This window comes from Phascolarctos cinereus, unplaced genomic scaffold (genome assembly GCF_003287225.1).
Source record: "Phascolarctos cinereus isolate Bilbo 61053 unplaced genomic scaffold, phaCin_HiC Scaffold_1;HRSCAF=81, whole genome shotgun sequence".
Classification (NCBI taxonomy): Eukaryota; Metazoa; Chordata; class Mammalia; order Diprotodontia; family Phascolarctidae; genus Phascolarctos; species Phascolarctos cinereus.
In genome coordinates this window covers 256,284,177-256,295,880 of record NW_027555514.1, presented here as the reverse complement: position 1 = coordinate 256,295,880, position 11,704 = coordinate 256,284,177, and positions in this window count along the sequence as shown.

The following is an 11,704-nucleotide window of genomic DNA, read 5'->3' as shown; positions in this document are numbered from 1 at the left end:
TTGATATATGGTTGATCTATAAAGGGGATGCTAGATGGTGCCATGGTGCACAGAATACTAGACCTGGAGTTAGAAAGACCTGAATTCAAATTGGACCTCAGACATTTACTAGCTGTGTGACCATGGGTAAGTCACTTAACCTTTACCTGCCTCAGTTTCTTCATCTATGGGATAATAATAACACCTACCTCTCAGAGTTGTTGTGAGGACAAAATGAGATAATATTTTAAAGCAACATATAAAGGCTAGTTGTCATTGGCATCATAGTACTGAATGAAACATGTACAAACTCATTTGAAAATTAAAGCCTGTTTCTACAAATTCACTAAAAGTTTATAACATCTCAGTTTCAGTCTGGAGTGCTATTTTGGCGATAAGGATTCTAATGAGAAGTTTTGAAAAGTAGTACAAAGGCAAATCCCCCTTTTTCAACAAATAGGGCAGAGAGAAAACAGATTGTCATAAAATTCATGTAATCTCATAGGGAAATATCTGTTTTCATTATAGATTTTAAATCACAATCTTGTGCTACTTAATTGCTATGCTATGGATCAGGGATCAGCAAAAATCAGAACATGGAATTTGAGATGCTTTGGATTTGTATTCCAGCACATTGGAGAAGCATGTGCCAAAGATTTCTGCACTGATAATAGAGGCATTAGACATGGAGTAAGCCATCCTAATTACTTAGTGAAGTAGCTAGCACTGATTATATCACATCGTGTTTAACATTTGTTAATGCTAACATTATGAGTGGTTTTAGGGGCCCCAGGAAAATCGTCTCTGATTTTCCCTTTTCCTTTAATTATATTTGAAAAAGGAAATTTCATGTCAATGGTAGGTGTAAGCCTCCCTCGGAGGAGATAAAAATTAGATCCTTCCGGCAGGCAAAGGATTAGATGGCATAAGATGTCTTTATATTTTTCTGTGACCAAGGATTAGTCTCTTATTATTGAAGAATCACCCAATTGGTGTGCTTCCATAGCGTTAAAAACAATTCGAAGTGACAAGGTTGAAATAATGTCGAGGGCTTGGGGCAAAGGATGAGAAGAAATAATAATGTTAAGAAGCGACTGTTTTGACCAATTCAAAAGTTACACTAACAGGATATCCAGAGAGCTAATTGAATAAAGGGCACTTGTAATTTCTCCCCCCCCATTAAATACCAACATTTATGTACTTCAGTAATGCACAAAGAAGATATTTTACATAGTACACTAAAGTGAAACAGTTCTAGTATCATCATCACCATAATTATTTCTTGAATTAATAATGATGATGATGATGATGATAATGATGATCATACCTCACATCTGGACTCCAGAGGCAAGTGGGGAAATCAAAATTTGATATTCCATTTTATTTTGTATTATTTATTAATTAAGAATTGTATCTAATCCTTGGAAGCAATACTTAAGGATCAGATTTAGATTTGATCTTATAGGTCTTAGTTCATAAGAGTTTTACTTCGTTAGTCTATGGGCTACAGCCTGGAATCAATTTATCTCACCCTGGAAGGAAGAACGGGGGGGTAGGGAAGATGAGTCAGCCTGATCATGAGATGTTTTACCTAGCATGGGATCTCTCTGGTACAGGTGGTACCTAACAGAGGACTGTCCAGAGGATGTTGTTCAACACTACGTTTTCCCTATTGTCATGGTTCTGGAGATCCCTTTTTGTGAGTTAGATCAATCACAGTATTTGTTCAGTTCACGTCACTGGATGATTTTTGGTCCTCTTCAACTGTATAAAAGAACTGCCCCAGCTGTCAGATGTGTCCCCGACTATTGAGAAGCCATGGATCCCTTTTATTGGCCTTGCTAATCATGCTCGGAAGTTTGTGCCTTAGTGCAGATTTTTATTGTGGCACAACACCAAATTAGAGTTGTAATAGAGAACTTACAAATGACTAAAAACCCATAAGCCTTCTTTCCCATCTCTACATTTTTATGGGAATAATTTGTAGAAGTAATGGGTGTATCCTTGTAAAAGGTCTGAGAAGGGAACTCAGTTTGTACAGTCAGGCATTTGGCTGATAAGCAGAAAAAAAGACAAAATCCTATTGTACTTATTTTGTTGATTAAAAAAAATTGAACTTGGTAGAGAGGAAAATCACTGAAGAGGCTGTCCTCTAACAGAATATCTCCTATGAAAACATTAAGTCAAGCCAACAAACATTTATTAAATACCTAATAGGTAACAGTCACTGTGCTAAGCAAAGGGTAAATGACAGTCCTTGCTCTCAAAGAGTTAATATTCTAATTGAAGAGACAACATGTAAATAACCAGGTACATACACTGGGGTCTTGTTAGTCCTGGGTTCTCAAAGAGGATGGGTGACATCAGGAGGATGATGTATTGACTTGCAAGTGAATTGGACTGAAGTGTGGCAGAGCACTGTGAAGTTCTCAGCCTCACTCTCTCCTTCAGAATCATCAAAGTCTAGTGGCAAGACATAGGTCAAGATGACAGATGATGGCTCCCAGGCACATACACGATGTATACGGAGTATATGGAAGGAAACTTGAGAAGAGAAAGCATGGTGGTGGTGGTGGGTGGGGAAGGTTAGGGCTGTTGTGTAAAGGCAGGTGGGGACCTGGGAAGAAAGCCTAGGGGTGAGGAAAGGCCTCTGGTAGAATGTGGGATCATACAAGATTCATCAAAAGATTTAACAGTTGAGATATTTAATTCAACAGAGCTATTATTAATTATAGACTAAGACCTGGAAGGAATCTCAGAGGCCTTTCTCAGAGCCCCTCTCTTTTGCAAATGTAGAAACTGAGGTCTACAGAAGTTCAATAATGTGCCCAATTTCTTATAGTAGATATAGGATGTGAGATTTGAATCTGGGTCCTTCCTTTTAATTCGGAATCAATACTCTTTTCTCCATACCACACTAACTCCTTAGTATCAATAGTGTCTCAAAACCCTTTGTCACCATCCCCTGCTCTCTCCTTATTTCCTCTAGTTTCTAGAAATGAGGTGGTTCTTCTCCTTGTCAAAACCCTTCTATCCATGATTTGATCCTGGCCTGTCCTGTCTTCTGCAGATTCCTCCTATCATCATTTCCAATCTTCTTCTGACTTCAAGCCCTATCTGCTGATAGAGCTGACCCTATCTACTGGCTCTTTTGTTACTGCCTTCATGCATGTCTAAATCATCCTCATCCTTCAAAATTAAACAAAACACCTCTGTCAATCCTACTATTTTCTTTTCCTTATCAGCTAAAATCTTTATTTTAAAATTAAAAATTTTCAATTTTTTCTTAGTCAAAAAACTATCTACAGCCTTTTTCACCTAACCCCATTGCAAAAGTGGTGTTTCTAGACCTTTGCCCTTTACCCCAAAAGAATTTGGGTCCCATTTGTTTGAGGGGGGAATGATAAGGATGGGATCTGAACCCCTAAAAGGAAAAGACCAAGTCTTTGAGACCTGGGCCCCAAAAAGGAAAAACCCTGGACTTTCCCACCTGGCCAAATCTCTGGTGTTCACCTGAGGCCATACTCCTATCAATTGGCCTTTCATAGTGGTTAAGCCCAGTCTCTCAATATGGTTCTGTTACCTGACAATTGCCCCTGGCCACTTCCCACTCTTAATCCTATCTAGACTCCATTTTCCCTTGGCCAAGTGGTCCTGGTCCCTGGCATTCTGTTCACCCCAGTTTACTGGCCACTCCCATCCAGATCTGAATATAAGGTCCATCTGGCCTCCATTAAGGTGCTCAGATTCTAAAAATCTAGCCAATAGCTCACTAATATTCAGACTCTTTAAGAGTCTGCCCAATATGACAGATGTTTTGATAAACCTTGTCTTTGGCTGGAAAAAAAAAAGTGGTGTTTCCATGATCTTTACTCAAGTGAAATTGCTCTTGCCAGAGTTACCAAAGAAAAAACTGTTTAACACCTTCTTTATCTCTTAATTGTCAATTCTGATGGCCCTTTCTCAGGCCTCATATGTTTTAACCTCTCTGCTGCTTTTGATACTGTGGATCACCTTCTCCTAAATACTGTCTAGTTGACCAAAATAGTGATCTCAGTTGCCTCGGTTTCCTCAATTGTAAAATAGGGATGATAATTGCAACTCCATCCCACAGTTGTTGTGAGGATCAAAAATGTAAGGCAGCTTTGCCTAGCATATAGTAAGTACTATATAAACAGTAGCATTATTATTATGGAATGTCTTATTTAGAAAGTAGAAGATGAACTGAGTCTGGAAGGAAACTAGCAATTTAAGAAGAGGTTAACAGGAAGCATGATTAAGGCATGGGGTGTAGTCAGTGCACCAGTATGGAGATGGGAGAATGGAGTGTTCTATATGAAGAACAGTAAGAATTCTGGTTTGGCTCTGAAGGGGGCATGCTGCATGATACTATTTTTGCCAAGAAAACCCCAATGAGGTCAAAGAGTTGGACCTGACTACAAAAATGACTGAACTATATAATAAGATGATGACATTCTACATATTATGAAACTATTAATAGGGATGAGTTGTTTTGGTCCAGAGTGTGATTTCATCAGTAAGGAACTCCTGGTGTGAAAACTCTCTTTACCTACACAGACTAATAATAACTATCACTGTAAAGTTTGCACAGTACTTTATGTATGCTATCTTATTTGATCCTCATGGTCCTGTGAGATTGGTGCTGTTATTATCCCCATTTGACAGATGGGAAAACTGAAGTTCGCAGAGGTTAAGTGACAGCTAGTAAATGTGTGAGGCAGTAGTCAAGCTCAGGTCTTCCTGATTCGCACTGCCTCTCATTAATGGTTACCTTGGCCTGAAACTTAAGATGGTAGATTCAGAGGTAGAAGGGACTCTAGGCATTATCTAGCCCAGTGGTGTCAAACTCAGATAGAAATGGGGTCCACTGGTATGCAGGGATCCCTACGGGCTGCATATTGACTTAGAAAACCACATATTGACATTTTCTATCTTCTATTGTATTTTTAATTATTTTGTTAATTTCCCAGTTACTTTTTAATCTGGTTCTTCTGGCACTCTGAATTCTAGCCCGATCCCCTAATTTGACAAATGAGGAAACCGAGGCCCACCAAGATTAAATGACTTGCCCAAGGCCACAGAGGCTACAAATGGAAGAGAGATGGATTTGAACATAGGTCCTGGAGCTTCAAATCCAGCCCTCTTTCAACTACAACCACACCACTTTCAGTAACCCTATAAGTTTATAGCCCTAATCCTGACTCAAGGAGCCTAACTTATCCATCACCAATGAAGCTACTCAATTGCAATGGTAATGAGTCATTAGTTCCATTCTGATGGTTCTTAAACCCCAGTGGCACTCTAATTTCTTTTCTACTTTTCCTCCCCACTAGAACAAATGCGTTAATAGAATATCACCATAAGGGGAGCAGACTGATCTCTTTTTGTCTATCATTAACAGATATCCTGTTGAGTTTAACTAATTCACTGTAATAATTTTTAGAAAAATGTTTTTTTTTCCCCTTCAAGATGCTTATGATAATATGTTTGTTAAAACAAAGCTACAATTCCTTGAACAGCTGGTGTGGCTGCTTTTGAGTACTGTCTTTACATATATCCATATAACAAGGACCAAGGCTGAAGGAGACCAGTCTTTGTTTTTCTTGGCCAGTTCCATATTCCTCCAACAGAGGTTTCCATTTTTAATGCATCCCTGAGGCAATTGCTGGGTAAGAGTCCTTAGCCATAACCCACAGGGCCCAGAGTAACAGAAATATTGTGAGTCCGAGGTGGCTACAGGTCTCCATTCTGGGTTTTTGAATAGTCAGAGAATTCTAGAATCCCAGAATTTGAACATTGAAAAGGGCCTCATGCATTTAAACCTGGCCTATTCCCTGAAATTCAGTTTTGTTACATTGATTTTATTGCTCACACTGATATGGAGGATTGTCTAGGAATGGTGGTGTTTTAAGAATGTTTCACAGGAATCTCATTTGACACTCATGAAAATAGGAATCCAGGTGGGTGACATCAAATGCAGGTTCTCAGTTCTTCACAAAAATCACTTTTCAGGTCTTAAGGGAATTACACCATATTTTTTGGCCTTTAACTGGTATAATTCTCAGTGTTGTCACATTGGCAGGAAATTAGACTTTCAGAAGAATGGTGTTTCTATGTCAACCAAACATTTATTAAACTGTGCTTTATGCCCTGGAATAGTTCTTCTGAGATAAAGCTTTCACTATTGCAAATAAAAATGGGGATCTATAGACAATCTTGAATTTGCCAGAAAGAACAAAATGACATTTTCAGATATATGCTCAGCTTTCAGGGCCATAATGAGTTTATTTGGAGTGCATTTACCCACAGTTCATTTGAGGAGGGTAAAAATGAGAGGTTATATACAAAATAAATGGCAGGAGTCCCAAACTGGGGTCTCATTTAAACAATGATTATATGTATAAAATAAACCCTCAGCTGAAGTGTCTGCAACTCAGCAACGGTATAAAATATTCAGTGCACATAACAAATGTGGAATCATAGATTGAAATGCAGAACGCAAGCGATCCATTGATAAAAATGGATGCAAAAGTGCTTTGTAAATGTAGACCAGGCTTCCCCTCCACCCACCATCCTTTCCTGGGTCCTAGTTCAACATTCTTTGGCCTGTTTTCATTTCTGAGAAAAGAGCCAACTCCCCAACTGATCCCTCCACTTAACCCACCCCTCTTAAAAGGTGAAATAAAAAGTTCCTGCACATAAGAGGGATAATAGAATCACAGATCTAGAACTGGAGGGGCCAGGTAGGTGGCACAGTAGTTAGAACACTAGGCTTGGAATCAAGACATCTCATTGAGGATGAGTTCAACTCTGGCATTACATCTGTGTTACCCTGGGCAAGTCCGTTAACCCTGTTTGTCTCAGTTTCCTCATCTGTAAAATGATCTGGAGAGGGAAATGACAAATCACTCCAATATATTTGCCAAGAAAACCCCAAAATGGGATCATGGACACTATGGAAAGGACTTGATGACAACAACAACAAAAAGAGATGGTGAGGACCTCAGAAGCTACGTAATCCAATCCCATCTTTTTGGAGAAGGCTGCTAAGTGGTGTAGTGGATATTGCACTGGTCCTGAAGGCAGAAAGACCTGCAGCTGAATCTGACACCAGCCCTGTGACCCCAGGCAAATCACTTAACCTCTGCCTGCTCAGTTTTCTCAACTGTATAATGGGGATCATAATAGCACCTATCTCCCAGGGTTATTTGAGGATCAAATGAGATAACAACTGTAAAGTGATTAACACAGTGCCTGGCACATAGTAGGTGCTATATACATATTTGCTGTTATCATTATGGTAATTATTATTTCCCTCCCAGGGCCATTGTGACCATTAAATGAAAAAAAATAGTTATAAAAACCTGGACATAGTAGGTGCTTCATAGATGCTTATTCTCCCGTAGATGAAGAAACTGGTGCCTCTAGAAAGCTAGACAGGTAGCATGACATAGCAGATATAACTTCGGACTTGTCATCAGGAAGACCTGTGTTCAAACTGCTCCTTGAAAAGATCCTGGGAAATGACTTAAAGTCTCTGTGCCTCAGTTTCCTAATCTGCAAAATGAGGGGTACAGACTCAATGACCTCTAGGGTCCCTTCTGGCTCTCGCTCTATGAGCCCATGATTCAGGAATATATCTAAGGGAACATGGGTAATAAACATTATAGTTGAGATTTGAATGTGCCCTCACTGTTTGTCCTTTGTTTTCAAAGAGGATCAATGACATCAGGAGGGTGATGTCTTGACTTGCAAGTGAATTGGATTTGAGTGAGGCAGGATGAGCAAAGTTACCAGCCTGTCTTCTCCAGAGTCATCTGAATATGCTGGGGTTACAGAGAAAGGCAAAGAAGAGTCCTTGTTCTCAAGGAACTCACAGACTAATGGGGGAGACAATGTGCAAACAATTATGTATAAATAAGATAAATAAAGGACAAGTTGAGGGTGGTTTAAGAGGGAAGGAAGTAAGTTTAAGGAGCACAGAGAAAGGCTTGTGTCGAAGGTGATACTTTAGCTGAGACTTGAAAGAAGGCAGGGAAGCTAGAAGTGGGAGATGAGGAAAGAGAGGCTGGGTTATGGTCAGTGAAAACACTTGTAGAAGGGAGATGGAGGGTCAAGTTTAAGAACAGCAAAGACTCCAGCATCATTGGTTTGCAGAATATTTGGGGCAGAGAGGGAGGTAGTGAGGTGTGAGAAGCCTGGAAAAGTGGGAAGGAGACAAATGGGTGGCACATAACGAACACTTAATGCATTCATTCATTCATGAATTCATTCCCCTTTTCATTCTAGGTGGGAATAAAAAGGCGAAAAATGAAATGTTGCCTATTTTCCCTCAAGGAAATTACATTATCAGGAGAGACACATACACATAAGAACATACAAGGGCAGCTAGGTAGTACAGTGGATAGAGTGCTTGGCCCAGAGTCAGGAAGACTCTTTTTCCTGAGTTCAAATCTGGCCTCAGATACTTCCTAGTTGTATGACCCGGGGCAAGCTACTTAACCCTATTTGCCTTGGTTTCCCCATCTGTAAAATGAGCTGGAGAAGGAAATGGCAAACCATTCCAGTATCTTTGCCAAGAAAAGTCCAAATGGAGTCACGAAGAGTCAGATACGACTGAAAATGACTAAATAAAAAAATATACAAAAATACTATACAAAGTAAGAACAAGGTAGTTTTTTGGAGGGACATTATCAACTGGGGAAATCATAAAAGGCCTCATGTTTGAGAATGTGCTTAAGATGAGCTTTGAAGGGAAGTAGGGATTCTAAGAGGCAGAATTGAGGAAGGTATGGATTCCAGACGGGGGGGGGCGCAGTTTCCACAGAGAGAGAACGTTATAAGGATGACAAGAAGACTAGAGTGGAAAGAAGTAACAGAGAAAGGATTTTGAATATCAGAGAAATTTATATTTAATCTTACAGGTAATAGTGAATAACATATTGAGATCTAAGCTTTAGGAAAATCGCATTGGCAGCTAATTTCATATCATGATCAAGGTGCCTCCTCTCCCACCCTGCTTTTAGCAGTTGCTATGGACTAGACTACATTATGATGTCCTTGTTGTTGTTTACTTGCTTTTCAGTCATCCTGACTCTTTTAACCCCATTTGGGATTTCCTTTTTTTGCAAAGATGCTGGAGTGGTTTGCCATTTCCTTCTCTTGCTCATTTTATAGATGAGGAAACTGAGGCAAGTGAGTTCAAATCTTGCCACAGATACTTACTAGCTATGAGACACGGACAAGTCACTCTGGGCCTCAGTTTCATCATCTGTAAGATGAGAGGGTTGGATTCAGTGGGCTAGAGGGCACAGCGGATAGACCACTGAGCCTGAAGTCAGGAAGACCTGAGTTCAAATCCAGCCTTCAGACACTTAGCTAGCTGTGCAACCTTGGGCAAGGCATTAAATGTCAGTTCCTCAACAGTAAAATGAGGCTAATAATAGTACCTACCCCACTGGGTTGTTAGGAGGATCAAATGAGATTATATTTGTAAAGTGCTTAACACGATGCTGGCAAATAATAGGTGCTTAGTAAATTATTATTCTCTTTCCTTCCTCCCTTCCATCTCTAAATGTATAATCCTATGTATTATGTCATATATATATGTATGTATATATATGTATATATATATGTATGTATATATATATATACACACACACACACACACACACACATACATACATATACATGTGTATATACACATCACCAATTCACATACAGTGGATTGTTCCATGATTGGACTTCATCTCATGTCTGGACTTTTGCAAAAAACTACCACTTAGTCTACTCAACACAAACCTCTCCCCACTCTAGTTCATCCTCAGCTATTCAAGTGACCTTCCTAAAGTGCTGGAATCCTCATGTCATGGAAATGAGAAGCCTCAGTAACCAAGCCACAGACAAGGGAACTTTTTTTGCTGGTCCTCCAAGGGAGAGGGCTTTCTGCCTTAAAGAGTTGGGATATCTTTTAGGCTTTAATTAAGCTAAAAGAGCATTGGCAGTATTTACTCTAGCTTTAGGATGCTGGAGATGGTAGGGACTATACCAGAGCATTGCCTGGAAGTAGAAACCATGATTCTAGTGTGTTCTTGAACCCTGCCTTCCTACCTGATCATGGATTTAAACTGGCCTTGACTTCTAACGGGTCAGCTAGGTGGCAAAACAGATAAAGCACCGGGCTTGGAGTCAGGAAGAGCTAAGTTCAAATCCTGCCTTAGACACTAGCTGTGTGAGCCTGGGCAACTCACTTAACCCTGTTTGTCTCAATTTCCTCATCTGTAAAATGATCTGGAGAAGGGAATGGCAAACTACTCCAGTGTCTTTGCCAAGAAAACCCCAAGTAAGGGTCACAAAGAGTCAGAAATGACTGAACAAATGACTTCTGGTATTTATCTGTCCTTTGACAACTGCCTTGCCTAGTAACTGTCCAATGCCCTCTCCTTGGCCCTGCTGTTGCTAACATTCCATCTTACTTCCAAGTTCAGTACTACTTACAGTCCTGGAATGATATAAGGCTTGACACTGGTAAATCCTTTTGCCCCTGGTTAACAGAGACTGTAGTTTTAGACATTTTTTTTTTGCTGGGGTTCTGGAAACTATAAATTGCTGTTTTCTGTTTCTTGTTAAAAACCAACAACCATGTATTAAACACCTCCTGCATGCTTGGCTCTCCTGCCTTCATTTGAAAGCTCCTTGAGGGGCTTCCACTTCTCTATGGCTCCCATCGGATTTTTGCATGGCGTTGGACACAGATTAAGCACTCCATAAATTCTTGCTGGCTGGTTGATTCCCAAAGCATCTAAAATGACTTTTGGATAGTTCTGAGTTTCAGCACTGGAAGATTTGAGGCCACTGAACATCTGAGTTTGCTTGTCAATGGAACCTAAAGAAACTTAGCCTTTGTAAAATGAGGCAGCTAATAGGAACACAGATGCCGTGGTACAGTTTTTAAGTTGAAAAAAAAAGTGACTAGGTCAATATCTATTACAGAAAGCACCTATCATGGCCAGACTCCTATAAAGCAATCTGATATGTCCCTTGCTACCACTAGCAGAAATATAGGAATCTATTTCATCATCTTGTTCCATAAAATCTCCCTATTCCTCCTTAGAGAGAGATCTTGGTAGATTTTTTTTTCTCCTGCCTGACAATCCTGAATCTCCCTCACCATCCTAGTTTTATGAGCTCAAACAGCCTGCTCTATTATAGAGGTTAATTTATTAAACAAGAAAGGTTAATTGTACTCAATTCAGTGAAAGCTGAGTGAGCATCACCACGAACTGAATGTGGCCCTCTGCAGGTCAGCAAGACAGGGATTTTGCAAAGTTCTTTCTCAGTGGTTAGCAGAATTGGGACTGAGGAGATCAGCCTTCTCTCCTAGAATTCCATCTGTTAGAGAGTCTTTAGAATTCTGGAGGTGATGTCTTTCTTATGACCAACGATCCTTTAGTGAGCATCTAATCCTGGATTCCTCATATATTCAGGATGTCCCCAAAATCTTAGTGTACTTTTAAACTTTAATAACTTATTATCCTTAGAACAATCCTGAAAGGTAGATGCTATGATTACCCTCATTTTACAGTTGAAGACACTGAGGCAAATGGAGTTTAAGTGATATTAAGCTTTAATGGTTTAAAACTGCACTAAGACTTTTGCGCCACCCTGTATGAGAGGTAGCCGTGCACAGTGAATGTGGAAGTGT